Below are 21,508 nucleotides of genomic sequence, written 5' to 3'. Positions count from 1 at the left end.
TCCTATACTTTACTGATCTGTTTAGCGTACCGTAACTGGTACACGCAACATCCTCTGTAATATGTGTTGTCTCTTCTGGTCTTTTGTCTGTCGCTACTGTTTTTCCCCTCCCATACTCGTTTCGGCGTCAAGTTAAATGTTCCAGGATGCCGTAACAAATATGTCACTGACCTGACTATTATCCAGTAAGGGTCTTAAGAACAATTGCTTTTTCACCTGTCCATCTGGAAAATTCTCTTTTCGTGCTTTATCTGTCCATTTCTCTTCAAAACGTTTTCGATGGCATTACGTTACAAATTCGTTCAATTTCTTCTTCTCCACCTTTTTAGCCGTCCTTAAAACTCTTTATAAATGTGTTGAAAGTATCTTAGATAAAATTATCTTTAAAAGTCAAAGTAGCTAACCAAAATTGTTTCCCTTTTAATTAGTGAAATTATCAACGGTAAGATCGTTCCAAATTAATTATTCAACAAACCTGCATCTGACTCTGTCTGTGAACTTGTTTCTTGCACTCCTCCACTTTGCCAGTAATGAAGCATGTATTTGACTCAGCAATCAAGTTTAAGAGAATAATGCCGTTTGTGCAATTGCATTCAGATGGTACTGAAAAATTAAGTTTTGGCCCTGATGTTTACTTAATGAAATTATATCTTGCCTTGAATAATGCCAGTTGTGTAGTGGCCTAAAACTAGATATTTGTAATAACTTTGCTCTGATAACTTTAGTTATACCAAAATCGATTTCAATCCATGAACTGCACATATATATTGCATAGTTCTTTCATTGGTGAGTAACTTTACTACTCATTTTCATATTCAGTACAATCAAAGGATGTGGATTATGATTCAGGCTGTTAGATTTAAACACAATGTTGATCTCAATGTATATGATGTTAAAATTTTAAGTCATACACGAAAATTTCAATTTCCAACATCTTTGTAGCACGAATCACTCTTACAAAATAATTTAGAAAACGTTTACTGTGTCAAACCTGGGACATACAAATCCTAACTCTGAACTTTTTCTAACAAGAACCATTTTGAAATCATCTTCCCTCATTTACGTGCTAAAGTTTGCTCAAGGTAACTGCGCAGCAGTCACCACACGTCTGCTTCCTCCGGGCACGTAGCTGCGACTACCGAGTTATTTACTGCTCGTGCCCGGCTCTCTTAACCATGAAAGATCAACCTACTCAAAGATATTATACTCATTCCACCTTGCGGTTGGCAACTACAGATTTTATTTTCTGGTTCTACCCTGATCAGACCTTAGCACATACCTTTCGGTGTAAAATGTCGTCCTTTCCATCAATTAGGTGCCAGAGTAAAGTCATGGACAGGAAGGTAGGTATCTGCGAAGGAAATAATATTGCAGTATACGAAGGAGGCTAGTCAATAATGAAGAGCCTTTAGAGTGTTGTGTCAAACTATGGGGAGTAGCTGCTGTGGTGTTTCACAAGCTATTTCTGGAAGAACTTGTTATAAATCTATGAAGCAAACACACAGGAGGCTGGAAACGAATCACAGAAAAGATGTTATGTACTTCACGTCATGATCATAGACTCATTTCACGGATTGCGCGGGCCCTCCCGCCGGAGCTTGGACTCTTCCCTCGGGCATGGGTGTGTGGTTTGTCCATAGCATAAGTTAGTTTAAGCAGTGTGTAAGTATAGGGACCGATGACCACAGCAATTTGGTCCCTTAGAAATTAACACACATTTGGTTTGCGTGACAATTGCGAATGTGTTGCTACGAACTGCCACTGACTTCAGTATGAAATATTGTCAAAATTAGTACAAGTACAGGATGGTAATGATTAAACTTTCATTACTTCAGATGCCCCCACAGAACAATGGGTGATTGTTGGACAATAAAATTACATGGAAACATTTGTAAGGACATGTGGACTAGAAATAACGAATAAACCTCGTGCTAGTGTGTCCCATTGATAAACCCTGTCCTTCAGATAACCGCACAGACCACACTCACACGGTTCAGTTTTGGTAATCTTGATGGCCACGCAGTTTTAAACGATCGGTGATTCGAACTTCAGAACTTCAGAATCGTGTTCTTCAACCCCAGTGCGGAAAGAATATCTCTCCGCATCCCTTTAATGGGTCGATATTAGTGAAGAGCACCAGATCTACTGCTATGGTTTTGATAAAACGGCTTTACAACTAAAGCCTTGATCACCTTGTCCAAAGTAATGTTGACTGTTTGCAATTGTAATGCACATTGATGTTTATGTTTCAGCCTTTCGTCACCATACCAATACCGTTTCCGAACTGCAAGTTCAAAAATGATTAAAATGGCTCTGAGCACTGTGGGACTTAACATCTGAGGTCATCAATCCCCTAGAACTTAGAACTACTTAAACCTAACTAACTTAAGGACCTCACACACATCCATGCAAGAGGCAGGATTCGAAACTACGACCGTAGCCGTCGCGCGTTTCAGACTAAAGCGCCTAGAGCCACTCGGACACAGCGGCCGTTGAACTGTAAGTCATGACACAAACACTACTGACCCCTCAAATCCTGCAGGGCAGTGTCTGAACATCCATAACGTATTTTAGAAACGTATATGCATATAAATGTTAGCATGTATGGTCCACATCTCCTTCTAAACCAATGGATCGATTTCAATTAGAAATGGTACACAAATAGTTTACTGTCTTAAAGCAATCGCTGTGGAGGTTGCGTAGGGTTGAAAAAACAGTGTAGCCCAGGTCGCTCGGATACCCATACTTCATTTACGCTGGATTTGAGAATGAGAATCCTTAGTGACTTGTAACAACCTATACTCAAATTTTAAGGTATTACGAGACTTCTTTCGCTGACATCCTCCACAGAAAGATGAAATGAAAAAAGGCTATCGCTTACTATAGTTTCGCTCTTCATGCAGTAAAATTGCCATATCATGCATGACGTTTTAATTTATTACATCCTTACTACTAAATGTATTCCTGATACATTTTGCAAGTAGTATTCACATATATGACTGAATATCCATGTACAAATACACTATGCGATGAAAAGCATCCGGAAACCCGACTGAAAATGACTTACAGGTTCGTGGTGCCCTCCATCGGTAATGCTGGAATTCAATACGGTGTTGGCCCACACTTAGCCTTGATGACAGCTTACACTTTCGCAGGCATACGTTCAGTCAGGTGCTGGAAGGTTTCTTGGGAAATTCCAGCCCATACTTCACTGAGTGCTGCACTGAGGAGAGGTATCGATGTCGGTCAGCGAGTCCTGGCACGAAATCGGCGTTACAAAACATCCAAAACGTGTTCTGTAGGATTCTGGTCATGACTCTGTACAGGACAGTCCATTAGAGGATTGTTATTGTCGTGTACCCCTCTGGCAAGAGCCGTGCATTATGAACAGATGCTCGATCGTGTTGAAAGATGCAATCGCCATCCTCAAATTGCTCTTCAACAGTGGGAAGCGGGAAGGCCTGTGTTGTGATAGTGCCACCTAAAACAACAGGGGTGTAAGCCCCCTCCATGAAAAACTCGACCACACAGTAACACCACCGCCTCCGATTATTACTGTTGGCACTACACATGCTGGCAGATTACGTTCACCGGTCATTCGCCATACTCACTCCCTGACATCGGATCGTCACGTTGTGTAGCTTGCTTCGTCACTCCCACAACGTTTTTCCACTATTCAATCGTCCAATGCTTACGTTCCTTACACCGCGCGAGGCGTCGTTTTGCATTACCGGCGTGATGTTTGGCTTATGAGCAGCCGCTCGACCATGAAATCCAAATTTTCTCACCTCCCGTATGTCATAGTACTTGCAGTGCATGCTGATGCAGTTTGAAATTCGTATGTGATGGTCTGGATAGATGTCTGTCTAATACATATTAGGACACTCTTCAACTGTCGGCGGTCTCTGTCAGTCAACAAACGCGGTCGGCTTGTACGCTTTTGTGTTGTACGTGTCCGTTCAGATTTCCACTTCACAATCAAATCAGAAACAGGGATGTTTAGGACTGTGATAATCTCGTATACAGACGTATGACACAGGTGACACCCAATCACCTGACCACGTTCGAAGTCCGTCAGTTCCGCTGAATGCCCCATTCTGCTCTCTCACGATATCTGACGATTACTCAGGTCGCTGATATGGAGTACCTGGCAGTAGGGGCAGCACAATGTATCTAATATTCAAAAATATGTTTTGGGGGGGTGTGCGGATACTTTTGATCAAATACTGTACGTGGTTGCACGACACATACATCAGGGGATATGACGTGAAATACTAATAAATGTGAACAAATTCAGCATCACACATAACGACATTTTTTTACTTCTTTACTGCTAATTATACTTGCAACTCATTTTGAACACAGTAGTAAGTATATTCGACAGGTTGCAAAATTACGTCACTGTATGACGTACATTTCAAGAGGTATGACATAAATATTGAGCTGCCTGGAAATCAAATTCGCTAGAGATACAGTGAAATATGCGTAAAAATACTTGTGAAGCATATTAAATATGTGTACATGCTTAATATTATTCTACTCTGTGATCGATCTAGAGGTATGAAAATAGAAGTAATTAACTTCAAAATGCCACGATCGCTTTTGTGAAGCATTCATTCAGATAAACGGTTTCGGCAAACTATGTTGCCATCTTCGGAAACTATGCACAAAGAGATTCCTTGAAGTGTAATGCACAAGATGCGAAGGTCACAACGTAGTTTGTCGAAACCTGTGTACAAAAGCGATCGTGGAATTTTGAAATTTATTACTCCTGTTTTTATTAAATATATGTCATATGTGTGTGCGTGGGTGAAAAGCTACTCATAAACTCCTTGATCGACTTCAACCAAATTTGATACACATATTAGTTACTATTTCGAAAGAAAAACTGTATGGGTAAGAACCAGCGATCTCACATTGGGGTATGGGTGATAACATGGAGAGAGAAGGAAGGAGGAGGAGATGAACAGACAAAGAGGGTAAAGGAGGACAGAGAAAGGAAAGGTGATGAGACAGACAGAGACTCAGGGGAGAAAGAGATGGGTGGAGTGTGGGAGGAGAGATCGGCAGAGGAAAGAGAGAAGGGGAGATCGGCAGAGAGAGGTGGAACAGGAACAAAGCAAGGGAAGAGGAGGAGATGGACAGAATAAAAGCTGGAGAGGCAGAAATGGACAAAGATACGGGGTAGGAGGAGGTGCAATAACAGGTGGAAGTAGAAGATGGACAGTGGAGAAAGGAGCGAATGGACAGAAAGAGAGAGAGGGAGGGGGAGATGGATAGAGAGCAGGCGAGGAGATGATGGAGAAACAGAGAGTGCAGAAGGAGATGGAATTAGAGGTGAGAAGAGCAGATGGACAGAGGGGGAAATAGCAGATGGACAGACGGAGAAGCAGAAGTTGTGCAGGGAGAGGAGCAGAAGGACACAAGGGAAGAAGCTGATGAACAGTGACAGAGGAGAGGAGGAGTTGGACAGAAGGAGAGGAGCAGCTGGCAGAGAGACGATATAGGAGCAGATGTGCAGAGAAGTGGCCAGAGGAAATGAGCAGTGAGTGGTAGGTGGAGGATGTGGTCAGAGAGATGGGGGTGGAGAAGATGGACAGAGAGGGGGTGGAAGAATGAGATGGACAGAGAGAAGACTGGAGTAAATACATACCTATCCAATGTCAGGTACTCAGCTAGTCATTCCTACAAAGTTGGGTGCCAATCTACACTAGCTCAATAAGAGAAAGTTTAATGATGACCTACTTGTATAACTGAAACCTAAACTTCGATTAAATCTCCTCTCACTGAGCTTAAATTTCACTCATGCCCTCCCTATACTGACAAGAAGTACGTCGTTTTCGAGACAATTGCCCATTTTTGGTTATGAACAGGCACTGACTTCAGTAAATAATACTGACCTAAAGTTTATGCTATTGTATTTGGCGTCTAAAGCTTTGGGTTGAGTTGTCATGTAACTTCGATCAAATTTCACCTGTTACCTACCATAACAAGAAATAAAATACTGCTTCACCACGTTAGATGTTACTGATCGCTTTTGGTGCAATACTGCACTCGTTTCTGCAGTGAGATACGAATCCTTTCAAACGCTCCGGATCCTAATCAATGGGAGTGCCATACTCTTCTCTTTTGAGATTACCCCTGACAGGAAAATACAGAGGATTGATATCTGGGGGCCTTCAAGGCCAAGGTACAGGCCCTGCTCGATGTGTCGATCTTCGAACGTATTGGCGCCTTACATGTCATCTTACACCAGCTACAAAATGTGTCGGTGTCTACGATATTCCATGACAACAGAACATGAGTGAAATTTGAGTACGATTGGATTAATCGAAATTTGAAATACGTTTATACATTAACCGAAATTTGAAATATATTTATACAAAATTTGACAATATTTCATACTGAAGTCGGTGGCGGATCGTAAACACACATTCGCCGTTATCTAGCAAACGGCTTGTTTGCGAACTCATGTTGACAGGGATTTGTGATGTGCGAAAAATGCGGCCACTGTTATTCTGTGCGCCTTCCTTATTACGTATAATAATTTAGATTATTTTTTTTACTATTTCTGTTTATCGTGTTGTATAACTACGTAGCACTAATGTTTGTATGTAAATCACGGTTCTAAATGTATAATAAGTAATCCTGGTTGGCGTTGGGGGTGGGGTTCTCTTCTCCTCGCCAAGTAGTCACAGCGAATGACAAGCAGCTGGCCCTCACAACAGCGACTGACGTCTCCGAACGAAATTGCAGTTGTTATTAAATGGGGCAGAAAGCGCTGTTGTTTTGTTCGTTTAATGTCCACTAATGGGTTCTACATTGAGTTAATAGAGTGTCTGTTCTTGAATTTCCGTCGTCGTATCTGGAGTACTGTCGGTGGATAATATTCTGTATTCACTTGGTTAGAAAGAGATCGATGCCACACCGCAAGTCTGACGTTTCAATGTAGAATGCAGGTTACTGTTAATGGAGCAGGCAATTTTGAGTTTGACGTAAGTTTCGAGTAGATCTCCACTCATAAATAATCGCAATTATGCATCGGTCCATGCTCATATTCCATAAAATTTAACGTCTACTATGAATATGTGCACTGAGTACGAGTTGACGCTCCAGTATCACTGGTAACATTGAGTTTATTGACCATTATCGAGTGTGCTTTCTTCAGTAGAAACAGTGAGATTTTAAATATGCTAGGAGTCAACACATGAAGAGGGAAATTATTTTTGCTGTTGTAATCAACTAGGTTTGGGGCTATTAAGATTTTAGACACTCCCAATAGAGTACCATTTTTGCAGGGAGAACCTATAGATAATGATCAAAAACTGGCTAAAAATAAAACGGGAGGGGAAGGTGGAAGCCAAAAGAAATTGTGTGCTGATTTTCTATTTCCTTCTACATTAACAGCGAATTTCAGATCTACGGTGAATAGGCACCTAGTAAGAGTCACTACAGGAAGTGTTCATAATCCTAATTGCAATAGTTGAAGTAGTAGTTCAGGAAGGACCGGTTCGACTATTCAGTGATTAGAGTCAGCTTCGTTAACTAATTGATACAAAAGTAAGTGGTCTCAGATATAGTGATATGCTCCAGGGGGAAATCAGGATTGAATGACTAGTTACAGTATTCATTCAGAGCTTCCATAAAAAAGAGGAAAAGAAGAGCAACTGAACGGTTATTAAAGCCTAAAGATTAATAGCTGAAAGTCTTAAACAACGTTGATAATGCACAATTTGCTAATTAACTTTGAAAAGGGAGACCATTAATGCATTTATATCACCTCGATGACAGATTAGCGAACTTCCTTAATATCTCTGAAACAGCTATTGTGAGATAGTTGCCTCTGGTGTTGTCAGAAGTTTTCGAATAATGAAAGACAGTCACTTGATGCACAGGGTGGCGCATATAAATGTATCCCGTGTATGTATAAAGGAAAACATTGAAATTACGAAAGCGAAAAGTGAAAGGTGCTCACCATTTATTTGTAATGAAAAACATTGTGAAAAATACATTTACAGAAGATGCTGAAACTGACCCCCTGCCACATCCGAGCACAACTGTGCACTTTTAAGTTTATTCATATACACCCGGTGTGATACACACGGTGGCGGCAACATCACGGCTAATGTTGTCTTTCAAATTTTGTATTGTGTGCGGATTTGTTTCATAGACCTTGCTCTTCAAGTGCTCCACAATAAAAAATCCTATGATGTTAGAAACGGCGGACGTGGTAGCCATAAATGTTTGTTGACCGTTCATTCGTCAGTGAAGGCATAATGGGCTCTTTACAGGGATATCTGAGGCGTATGGCCTGTTGGCCCATCTTGCTGAAAGGAACAGTAATGTCTTTCATATTCAGTCAGTTGAGCAAAAAATGTATCACAAATTTCCGTATGCGCAACCATGTTGAAGGTAGTGTCAAAAAATACCGGTCCAATGATGCACGTTCCTGTTATACCGCACCAAAGGCCGGTTTTTTCATTATGGAGTGGTTACCGTCACACAATGACTATGTCAGGGTTCTCCTTTGCCCAGTACCTCGTGTCTTGTGCATTCACATGATCGGAAATATGAAACCATGCTTCATCACTCATGATGTAATGGAAAGGGTCTAACACCACCATTCCTGACGTTATTCAAAATCCGCGTGCAGTACCCCACACTTTTCTATCATCCTCCCGTAAATGCTGCACAACCGTCACACGATATGGCTTCAGTTTCAGGCTTTTCAATGTCCGCTGGAAGCTCCTCCTTCCTGCATGTGTTTGTTGGGCCAATTTACGTGTAGACTTCTTTGGAAGTGACTAAATTATTTGTAGTTTTACATTTTGCACTGATCCGTAGGTGCGCTAATTTTCAAACAGATTCTGTGTTGCTCTCTTTGCTGGTAGTCCTCTTTCCGGATTCTTGTCCCCGAAAGTTTCGCGAGTTTCCTTAATCGAACCAGTTTTCAAATATGCTTGCACAATTTCAATTCCTTCTTCTGTCGAGAAAGTCATTTTGCAGAGCGCAAAGATAAACTTCTAATTTCACTGATGAAATAAACTGAAATGCTGGCAGAAGAATGCCAACAACCGATTATTGGAAAGCTGTTAACTCTTGTAGCTGTTTACTCTGTTTCAGAAGTCGAAATACTCAATTCACATTCAAAGGGGAGGCGGCCTACTTTTAACTGCGCCATACTGTACTAGCGCTGTTTAAGTTTCAAAACACAGAACTGTAAACTTGAGACTTGGATTATAGAAAATAAAATTTTATGTCATAATGCAATTAGGGGAATGGAATCTAGTTAGTGAGTTGATAGCTCTTTAAGAATACTCCCACTGTGCCTCACATAATAACACGCAGTTAGGTTTACGCTGATCAGTCAGAACATTAGGACTACCTACCCAATAGCCGCTACGTCCGCCTTTGGCACAGAGAACAGCGGTGGCGTGTCATGGCATAGAAGCAATGAGGCATTGATAGTTCGCTGGAAGGAGCTGGTACCTCTTCTACACACATGTACCAAATTCCAGTAAATTTCGGACAGGGAACGATGAGCTCTGAACACACTTTGAATCACATCCCAAATGTGTTCGATCAGGTGGAGGCTATTACATCAATTGGAACTCGCCACCATGTTCCTCGAACCACTGCGTAACCCTAATATCCTTGTGACATGACTTGTTGAAAAATACTACTGCCCTCGGTAAACGAGAGAGTCATGAAGGGATGTACGTGGTCTGCAATAAGTGTACGATGTTCCTTGGCCGTCAGGGTGTCGTGCACGAACTCCACTGGACCCATGAGTGCTCACGTGAAAATTCCCCATAGCATAATGGAGCCGCCGCCAGCGTGTCTATGTCCCGCAGTACAGGTGTCAAGGATCTGTTTCACTGGAAGACAACGGATTCGCACTCTTCCAGCGGCATGGTGAAGAACGTATCGGGAGTCATCAGAGCATGCAACGATCTGCCATTCCACCAACATCGTGTGCCGATGGTGACGTGCCCATTTCTGTCACATTATTCGTTACCTGGTGTTAACATTGGCAGATGCAAGGGTCGTCGGCTACGGAAGCTCATCGTTAAGAGTGTTCGGAGCACTGCGTGTTCAGACATTCTCGTAGTCTGCCCGGCATTAAAGTCTGATGCTACGTTCGGCACAGTACGCGGCCTGTCCTTTTTTACGTCTGCGCAGCATACGACGTTTGACATTTGTAATAAGGGCTGCCACCCAACCCTACAACGTCTGGACGTGGTTTCACTTTGGTTTCGCCACGTGTCGAACACACTCCGCAAGTCCTACAGTTTCCGAAATGCTCGTGTCAAGCCTCCGGGACACCAGAATCTGCCCTGGATCCAACTCTGATAGATCGCGCACCTCCCCCCTTCCATATACAGACAGCACGCTCACTGATACTACATGCACCGTGTGTATGTCTAGCAGCCATTCCTCTCCAGGTGAAGCTGCTATCCCTGGATGGGTTTGTATCTACAGTAGGACGGTGGTCATACTGTTTTGGCTGACCACTGTACGTGGACATAAGGGTAAAAAGTAACTTCTAGTTCAAAAGAAAACGAAAGAAATTACTCTTTATTCCACGGTTATTTTAGGATACTGAAACGCCCTGCTAAACCCACTGTGCAGAACAGGTGATTAGAATTGTGGAAAGGGCCAAATAAGTTTGAGGTCAGTTTCACCTTAAAACTGTATTTTATTGTAATTTAATAACACATTTACAACCAAAGCGGCCCATTGCTGAACTTTTACAACGACGAGTTTCAAAATGAATTTCTTTCGTGGCTGAAGGCCTCCAAACAAGAAATCTTAGAAATCAACAAGCTATTAATGCAGCTAAAATGGGAAACTAAATAATTAAAAAATATGTATTATCAAGCTTTAAGTAGCTGAAACCAGACTAAAAGAAAAGGCAATAGCATTCAGAAGCCTCCAGGAGTGGGTTGCCCTTGTTCACTTAGGTGAGACAGGTGGTGAGCACAAATACACTTGATCCGTCGGAACCCAACAAGGGGGCAGCCACAGACCGACCGATAAACGACTTGCTTGCCAGCACGAGAACTCAAACACGAAATGTTACGGGCCTAATTATCCACAACCAAATATGTATATGTATTAAGCTGTCCTAACCACACACCGTGTTGGACAGCGACAACAGGTGAGGAAAGGACACTGCCTGAAATTACGTTAGTGGCCAGGGCAGGTAACCGGAACACTAACGGTCAAAAGGCAGAAACTTCCGCTGGTGCACTTGAATTGCAGTCAACCAATATAGTTAGTTCTACCTCATGGTGGGTAAATTTTGAGCAATACACACTCGGTGTTGCTCAGAGGATACCGCCCCAACAGCGAACCACCGGAACGAACCCCACAACATGAATGGGCGTGGCTTCAGTACTTGAAAACACCACTCAACTTTAACTTCCTGGGTCGGTGAACCACGCAGCTCGTAGCGATCAGGTAGCTCCTCACATGCTCCGACACTGCGCAGGCACCGCCAGCGGACCCAGCCGACGGCACCGCGGAGATGTCTTCCCTGGTCAACAGCAACCGATCGACTGCCCTCAGAATACCGACAAATCTAAGATAGTCGTCAGTGGAAATAACACCAACTACGCACACACAACCTGACAAACACTTGCACGAAGACCTGAATGATACCGAACAGTAACTAAGCACGCACGAAGACAAATCGGAAGTCGATGCACACACACACACACACACACACACACACACACACACACACACACACACACAGCCGGCTCATGAACGTTCGGCGAGCCAAAAACCGTCGTCCGACTGCAGAAGTGCCGGAAAGCAACTCCACGACTGGCGGCAGGTCGCGACTACGCCCCAGATGCGTTCCAACTGACCGCAGACCGGAACTCACGCACGCACGCACTCCGCTGCTCGACTCGCTGCGGCTCGCACCGTTGACCGTTAACGCCACTAGCCCATCGTCATGCCGAGAAGTAGGAATGGAGGAAGAGGCAAGATTGCTGCTGCTGTGGAGCTCCTGCTAAACGCAGTCGCGAGCAACGGTTGCGGCATCAAGAAGAAGAAGCGGAAGCCTGTGGCACAGTTACAGTGCTATAAGTGTCAAAAGCTTGGACACATAGCCAAAGAATGCGGCGGTGTGGTTGCATGTGTCAAGTGCGGGAAACCGCACGACACGCACAACTGCACAAAACCAAGAGGTACTGCAGCGCTGTGTGTAAACTGCGGTGGCTCGCACGCCGCAAACGCGCGCAGCTGCAGTTACCTGAAGCAGCGGAAGTCGGCCACCACGCACGAAGAGGTGGCCCAAGAAGCAGAAATGGTGGTCACCCCGCCCCCCTGCCTTAGTAGGGGAAGTGGGCCGCGCCACCAAGACGACGTGGACGCCTTCCGCCAAGCAGTGCGGGAAGCCAACGAGGACGCAATCACCGCGCTCAAATCCACCACGGCGGAGGAGAGAGCGGCCATGACAGCGCAACTCGAAGAGATTCGCGAGGAGCTGTCTCAACTAAGGTACACCGTGTACCTCGCGGCCTGCATGAAGACGGGCATGGCGGGGGTAGACGAGGCAACACAAACGACCTCCTCCCTGGCCGACGCGGCAACGCAGGCTGCTAGGGAGGTGGTCATACAATCGGCGAAGACCACCGACAACAAGAAGACGGCCCCCTCGGAAGCAGTCGTCACTCCTGTCTCTGCGGAAACGCAGACGACACAGGAACTGCCGATGGAGACCGAGGGAGAAGAAGAAGACGAGCCGTTCGAGTGCCTCCTCCTCCCCAACAAGAACTGTGTGAGGGCGGTGCTCACCAAGATCGCCGATTCCCTGCGAGACGGTAGCTACCCCCATCACGATCATCCGTACCCTTTCACGGTAGATAACATCCTTCCCCTTCCTCACAAACCTTATGATTTCCACTGGGGGTGCGAACCATTAAACCAGAAGCTGCACGGGAGGGAAATCGTCAGGCGTGGAGATCTGAAGCTCATAAACAAGCACCCGATCTTCACGGACGAGGACTGGAAATACTTGACTGAGGAAGCAGTCAAGTATATGCGGACGCAGACGCCGCCAGGGGATTTCTCCCACGTGAAGAAAATAGAATTCGGGCAGCCAGGAAGCAGTAAGGTGAAGAAGAACAAGAAGCCGCCGGAATCAGCTGGCAGATAAGCTGCTACATCCACAGAAACCTGAGGACAGACCAACACGCGAAGAAAAAACATTCCAAACGGAGAGGACTTCAGGAGGACCAGTTCAAAACAGCTTAAACTCCGCTACCTCGGGCCAAGGCAGGCCCGTCATTATAGTGAGTGAGTGAGTGAGACCGGAACTCGCGACCGAAACTCGCGACCGGAACTGGTCTACCACAGACAAGACCGGGAAGTAATAGCAGTCGAACAAAGATACTACGAGAGGGGATATATCGATACGCGCTGCTAACGCCGCTCATGGTCAGGCAAAGCAGCAAGTCAGTGACAGTAGTTATTTAAATTAACGTAGTAAGGTGTAAAATACATGATGGCGGGAACACGAGCCACGAACGGCTCAGATACGAACTAAGAAAGAAGATTAATATTACTGATTCAATTTTTGTCATGAATTCTAACAAGACGCCGGCGTAATGCACATATTAGCTCTATAAGATGTGACGTATGTTACTATACGGAATTAGAGATTTTACAAGTGCGTTGCTGTACGCATGTTTTATTCAAGGTGTATCTCCTAAAAATCGTCAAGTGCATTTTTTCTGGTGTTTCAGTAGATATTTGTGATTTTGTTTTGCCAACGTGTTACTGGATACAAAACCAAAAATGTTGCTCATCACGTCTTTCACGCGACTCCCTGCGTCGATGGAAAGCGCCTTTCATTTCCTGTTGCAAACACAGTGATTCGTAAAATGGAATTTTACTTGTCCATTCCGTAGTGCGGTGACAAATTACTCTAGTGAGAAATTCGTTTTGCCGGTATGTGTTAACAGGGACAGTAAAATACGAGGAACAACTAGTACCCTAGCAGTGGCAGCAGCGGCCTGTCCCTTGCTGACTGCAACCGTCATGAAGAAGCGCGCTGCTCATTCGCTGTTGGAGTACTTATTATTCTCTGCTCTGTTTTTTGTTGCTATTAACACATGTTAATAAAGCGGATGCCGCACGAGACTAATCTGGTAGCGTTGTATCCAACGGACACGTAAAATTCCTATTTAAAAATCGTATTGTTTGAAACGGGGAAACAACTGAGGCATTCCTTCGACTTTGGGCGTCGTATGAAAGACTTGATGAGCGGAATTTGTTTGGGCTAACACCAGCTGTACGTTTCAAAAACTAAATTGCAAATGGCACCATAGAAAAGGCACCTGACGATTCCTAGGATAAATACATGTGTGTGTGTATGTGTGTGTGTGTGTGTGTGTGTGTGTGAGTGACTGAGTGAGAGGGAGAGAGAAATTGACGGTAGTAGCTATTGGAGTACTGACAGGCATAAGTAATGCGTAACTACATGATAGTATTTACACGCTTAACATAATTATAATCGTCTTCTGCCTTCCAAACTTTTAATCTGCCAGGAAGTTTCATAACAGCGCACACTTTGCTACAGAGTGAAAATTTCATTCTGAAATAGTCGCCAAGCTACGGCTAAGCCATGTCTCCGCAATATCCTTTCTTCCAGAAAAGCCAGTCTTGCAAGTTTCACAGGAGAGCTTCTGCCAGGTTTGGAAGGTATGAGACCAGGTATTGGCGGAAGTGCAACGTGATGACGGATCGTGAGTCGTGCTTAGGTAGCTCAGATGGTAGAGCACTTGCCTGGGAAAGGCTAAGTTCCCGATTTCGAGTCTCGGTCAGGCACACAGTTCCAATCTTCCTGGAAGTTTCATATCAGCGCACACTCCACTGTAGAGTGAAAGTTTTATTCTGTTGAATAATTGATGTAACATGTCTGGCACCATGTGGTGTAGCCACTGCCCGCATGAATCCCTGACGTCTCATCGGCTTAAAGGCTGCGACGACACTGCCCTCGTCAACGTCTGCCTGATAACCGTGACTCGGCGATCCCGCCGATACGGGGCCCAGCTGTGAGGCGCCCACAGCTGCCTAGTGCAAGGTGGCACGCCTCGCTACCGCGTGGGCTCGCTGTCATGCGGGATTCGCAACACGGTTACCATTCGCGTGTCTGGCTCATGATGACTCTGCACTGGCGCTCGGTAATGAGTATAGCACGTAAAAAACATTGATAAGAATCTGAATTAGAAGCTACACGCCACAAATATCCTTAAATGTCAAACCTTTGCAACATTTTTATTACTGATAATATGTGATGATATCAAAAAGTTGTTTGAAGTTTCTTGTTTTCATTCACTTATGTGCTACGGCATCATACTCTGGAGTAATTCATCAGGGATGAAAAAACTGACTATTGCACAGAAGAGAGTAATAAGGACAATACTCGTATGATGTTTACTCAAGACCCTCTCACTTCTCTGACCACCATCAACATCACCATCATACACTCCACACACACACACACACACACACACACACACACACACACACACACACACAAAGTATGTACAATGTATTACAAACATTGATATCAAGCATGTTGCAAATGAATAAAAAATACAAGCAACAAAAATTACTTGCACTATTCGCTACTAAGCCTTCATGTGGCATGGAGAGAAGTAGGATATTCACTCGTAAAATACTTTTACTGACTTATTTCGTGATGTACATAATGTTCCAACACAACCTGAAATCATATCTGCTTGACATCTCATTCTGATGCAAAGAAGAATCTCTGAATATGTAATAATACAGAGTCTGTGTGTTTGCTTAAGAGAGAGAGAAATAGAGAGAGAGAAGTTGAACATAAATATAAACCATTGGATTTGTGTAAAAAATATCATATCTTCAGACACTCCAACATTTTTTCCATATTTTCAACTAGGAAATTGTGATGTATAACTGACGCGTTTCACATCATAGCGACGGGTCGAGATAGTGATCCACGAATTGGCTAGTAACGACCTGTGTGATTGTTTAAGCAGTACTGCAGACATGAAATACCTCATAATCCCTGTATACACTCGTTTACTTAATTGGCAATTGCTTGTTTTACTCCCAGCAACATTACAACTACCGCATAGCACCTTCGCTACGTCAAATACGTTAGTGATCTTCACAGTTAACGCCTACCATGGTGAAAAGTTTCACACGTGCTCCTTCAAAATAGCAGAAATCTTTTCTCTATTTTCAAAATGAATATTTCATCCAACAGCAATGGTTGCACTGTTCTGAAAGTTCCTGGCAGATTAAACCTGTATGCAGGACCGGGGCTAAAATGCAGAACCTGGCATTTCGCGCTATGCTCTTACCAACTGAGCCAGCCGTGGTGGAAGAGCGGTTCTAGGCGCTTCAGGTCGGAACCGCGTGACTGCTATGATCGTAGGTTCGAATCCTGCCTCGGGAATGTATGTGTGTGATGTCCTTAGGTTAGTTAGGTTTAAGTAGTTATACGTTCTAGGGGACTGATGATCTTCGATGTTAAGTCCCACAGTGCAGAGAGCCTTTTGAACCATTTTCTTTCCGACGGAACATCAAAGCACGCCCCACGATTCACCGTCACTATCTGAATTCTGCCATTATCTCTCTCCTTGTCTCCAGCTTGGAAGCAGCCCCCGTTCGATTGCCATCCATCCACTGCGATATCTTGTCTTCCAGAAGTCCATCAAGGAATGTAAAAGAGATACTCTAAGATCATGGAAATATTACAAGCGTACTGGTAGGGCTCAAGTTATATGGGTTGGTCGTAAGTTCGTTAGGTAACTTAGTCGGTGTCACTATGCGGTAGAATATATGAAACCGAAATTGCGGTACTAAAAGTTGCTTGCCAACTATGGCATATGGACAGTCAACTAAACTGAAAAAGGAAAATACAAAATATTACGTCAGGCCTAAGGGAAGGCCTAAGGGAAACAGTCCTGCAGAGAAGCTCGAACGCTTCAGCCGTATTCTAGGCCGACTCGTTTCATAAAACAGGATATATTAAACATCGCTGTAATTGATTAGAGTAAAATATGAGAAGTAATGAGAGGAACGACTACCACCTTTAGATTGATGTCACGTTTACTACACTTCCTTCTTGTTGTTAACTATAACGGTAGTGGTAACAGTAGGTTAGCAACTTTCATAATCACACCGGTTTGGAAACGATGTGAACACGATAATCTTGGCTCTTGGACAGATCGGGAGGTCGTTATCCGAGGAGCCAATCGGCATTAGATTGCAGAAATTGGCACGGAGTCACATATTTGGCAGTACCCCTTGAGTTCTGGCTGGACATGCGTGTGGACGACAGAATGGCAACGAAAAACACGTTGCATAGGCTTCAAAATACGCGAAACGTAAAGAAGTTCCTATTCAGCATTGAAAAATGTGGATTCTCCACTTTTTTTTCTTTTTGGGCGGAGGATGGACGCCATGGCATTCCTAATGCAGAACGTAAATCTGGTTTAACACAATTTGTATTTTTACTAACCTCTGACAAGACGGGTGCCTCGCTCTAGCAGCGCCCGACTGCAGCTTTTCCCTGTTCGTACTCACCGCTCAGCACACGTCACCGCTGCCCTCAGAGTGCTAGGCAGGAGCGCTGCCGGAGCTCTAGCACTCGTGAAACGTTGCTTGGGCAGGCCTGCTCTAAACAGCTGTGCAAAAGGATATGAGCACAGTTTACAGCATCATGTACTGTGTAGAGGAACAGTTCGAGACGGTGACTGCATCAGCATGACAATGCAGCCTGTCTTCAAACAGTATCTGTGAGGTAATTGTTTGTGGACAGATCCATTCCTTAAATGGACTGCCTACCCAACTCGATGAAGTCTCTTTAGATTGAGTCATAAATTCGAATTCGATCCAGAGCCAACGTTCAACACAGCGATCAGCGGGGAATCCGGGTTAGAGTCCCGGCCCGGCACAAATTTTCATCTGTGGCAAATAACTCACATCAGTGCATAGTGGCAATATGCGAATCTATTTTGTAATATACTAAATGTCTATTAACCTCAATCCTTGAGATATCAAGGACGGTTTACAAACTTAACCCTAATGGTTTATGTAGAATACTCCGCTGTATTTCGCTCCGGTTCTTGTTAGATAAACCGTGTCTCACTACCAGAAGTCGAGCCAGATAACTGCTGATACATTGACAACGTAGTAGCGTACTCTAGCGAAGTCGCTTGTGTGGGCAGGTGGCTCTTCTGACATGTTTTCATCCTCTCTAACAGCATTTTATTGAGTATGGGAGTATATACACTCCTGGAAATTGAAATAAGAACACCGTGAATTCATTGTCCAGGAAGGGGAAACTTTATTGACACATTCCTGGGGTCAGATATATCACATGATCACACTGACAGAACCACAGGCACATAGACACAGGCAACAGAGCATGCACAATGTCGGCACTAGTACAGTGTATATCCACCTTTCGCAGCAATGCAGGCTGCTATTCTCCCATGGAGACGATCGTAGAGATGCTGGATGTAGTCCTGTGGAACGGCTTGCCATGTCATTTCCACCTGGCTCCTCAGTTGGACCAGCGTTCGTGCTGGACGTGCAGACCGCGTGAGACGACGCTTCATCCAGTCCCAAACATGCTCAATGGGGGACAGATCCGGAGATCTTGCTGGCCTGGGTAGTTGACTTACACCTTCTAGACCACGTTGGGTGGCACAGGATACATGCGGACGTGCATTGTCCTGTTGGAACAGCAAGTTCCCTTGCCGGTCTAGGAATGGTAGAACGATGGGTTCGATGACGGTTTGGATGTACCGTGCACTATTCAGTGTCCCCTCGACGATCATCAGAGGTGTACGGCCAGTGTAGGAGATCGCTCCCCACACCATGATGCCGGGTGTTTGCCCTGTGTGCCTCGGTCGTATGCAGTCCTGATTGTGGCTCTCACCTGCACGGCGCCAAACACGCATACGACCATCATTGGCACCAAGGCAGAAGCTACTGTCATCGCTGAAGACGACACGTCTCCATTCGTCCCTCCATTCACGCCTGTCGCGACACCACTGGAGGCGGGCTGCACGATGTTGGGGCGTGAGCGGAAGACGGCCTAAAGGTGTGCTGGACCGTAGCCCAGCTTCATGGAGACGGTTGCGAATGGTCCTCGCCGATACCCCAGGAGCAACAGTGTCCCTAATTTGCTGGGAAGTAGCGGTGCGGTCCCCTACGGCACTGCGTAGGATCCTACGGTCTTGGCGTGCATCCGTGCGTCGCTGCTGTCCGGTCCCAGGTCGACGGGCACGTGCATCTTCCGCCGACCACTGGCTACAACATCGATGTACTGTGGAGACCTCACGCCCCACGTGTTGAGCAATTCGGCGGTACGTCCACCTGGCCTCCCGAATGCCCACTATACGCCCTCGCTCAAAGTCCGTCAACTGCACATACGGTTCACTTCCACGCTGTCGCGGCATGCTACCAGTGTTAAAGACTGCGATGGAGCTCCGTATGCCACGGCAAACTGGCTGACACTGACGGCGGCGGTGCACAAATGCTGCGCAGCTAGCGCCATTCGACGGCCAACACCGCGGTTCCTGGTGTGTCCGCTGTGCCGTGCGTGTGATCATTGCTTGTACAGCCCTCTCGCAGTGTCCGGAGCAAGTATGGTGGGTCTGACACACCGGTGTCAATGTGTTCTTTTTTCCATTTCCAGGAGTGTATTTTCATTTATTTATTTAACCTGAGAATGCAGTGAGCGCTCTGCTACTATCTACTCTTTTCTGCAAGAAGGAAGTCAGTACCAAGACTAAGTTGTCTTTGCACCGTTCAATATTTCGGCCAACTTTGTTGTAAGGGAGCGAAAGCTGGATGGATTCAGGTTACCTTATCAATAAGGTTGAGGTTACGAATATGAAAGTAGCTAGGATGATTGCAGGTACTAGTAGATGGGAACAATGGCAGGAGGATGTCCACAATGAGGAAATCAAAGAAAAACGGGGAATGAACTCTATAGATGTAGCAGTCAGGGCGAACAGGCTTAGATGGTGGGGTCATGTTACACGCATGGGAGAAGCAAGGTTACCCAAGAGACTCATGGGTTCAGCAGCAGAGGGTAGGCGGAGTCGGGGTAAACCAAGGAGAAGGTACCTGGATTCGGTTAAGAATGATTTTGAAGTAATAGGCTTAACATCGGAAGAGGCACCAATGTTAGCACTGAATAGGGGATCATGGAGGAATTTTATAAGGGGGTCTATGCTCCAGACTGAACGCTGAAAGGCATAATCAGTCCTAAATGATGAAAATGATGATGATGATTTAACCTGATCTCACTTCGGCCTTCAGGCCCTCTCTTACATTGAACCAATGCTTCATAAACGCAGTATCTTCTTTACATCATGCGCTGAAGAGCCAAAGAAAGTGGTACATCTAATACCGTGTAGGGCTTCCGCAACAGACTGAAGTGCAGAAACACGACGTGTCATGGACTCGACTAATGTCTGAAGTAGTGCTGGAGGGAATTTACACCATGAATCCTGCAGAACAGTCCATAAATACGTAAGATTACGAAGGGGTGGAGATTTTTTCTGAGCAGCACGTTGGAAGGCATCCTAGGTCTTCTCAATAATGTTCATGTCTGGGGAGTTTGGTACCCAGAGGAAGTGCTTAAAGTCAAAAGAATGTTCATGGAGCCAGTCTGTACCAATCCTGGACGTTTGGGCGTCCGCTGGAATTGCCCTAGTCCGACGGAATGCACAATACACATGAATGGATGCAGGTGATCAGCCACCTGTCAGAGTTGTATCGAGAAGTACCAGGCGTCCCGTATCACTGCAACTACACAAGCCCCACACCATTACAGAGCCTCCACCAGGTTGAATAGTCCCTTGCTTACAAGCAGGGTCCATAGATTCATGAGGCTGTCTCTATACTCGTACACGTCCATCCGTTCGATAAAATTTGTAACGAAACAATTGCGTCCAGGCAACATGTTTCCAATCATCAAAAGTAAATGTCGGTGACGACGGTCCCAGGTGAGGCGCGAAGCTTTGTGTCGTGCAGTCGTCAAGAGTGCTTGAGTAGTCCTTCGGCTCCGAAAGCCCATATCGATGATGTTTTGTTGAATGGTTCGCACGCTGACAGTTGTTGATGGCCCAGCATTGGGATTTGCACCAATCTGCGGAAGGATCGCACTTCCGTCACGTTGAACAATTCTCTTCAATCGTCGTTGGTCCTCTTCTTGCAGAGCCTATTCCACAGCGACGTCGGAGATTTGACGTTTTACCGGATACCTCATATTGACGGTACATTCGTGTAGTGGTGGTACGGGAAAATCCCCACTTCATCGCTAGCTGGGAGATGCTGTGACTCAACGCCCGTAGGCTGAGTTTACCACCATGTTCAAGATAACCATCTAACAACTGCGCCAAACATTTATTTTATGTAGGCGTTGCCTACTGCAGCGCCGTATTCTGCCTGTTTACATATCTCTGTATTTGATTAT

This window comes from Schistocerca gregaria, chromosome 4 (assembly GCF_023897955.1).
Source record: "Schistocerca gregaria isolate iqSchGreg1 chromosome 4, iqSchGreg1.2, whole genome shotgun sequence".
NCBI classification, from domain to species: Eukaryota; Metazoa; Arthropoda; class Insecta; order Orthoptera; family Acrididae; genus Schistocerca; species Schistocerca gregaria.
The sequence above is the reverse complement of the archived record's forward strand: the minus strand, read 5'-3'. Positions refer to the sequence as shown.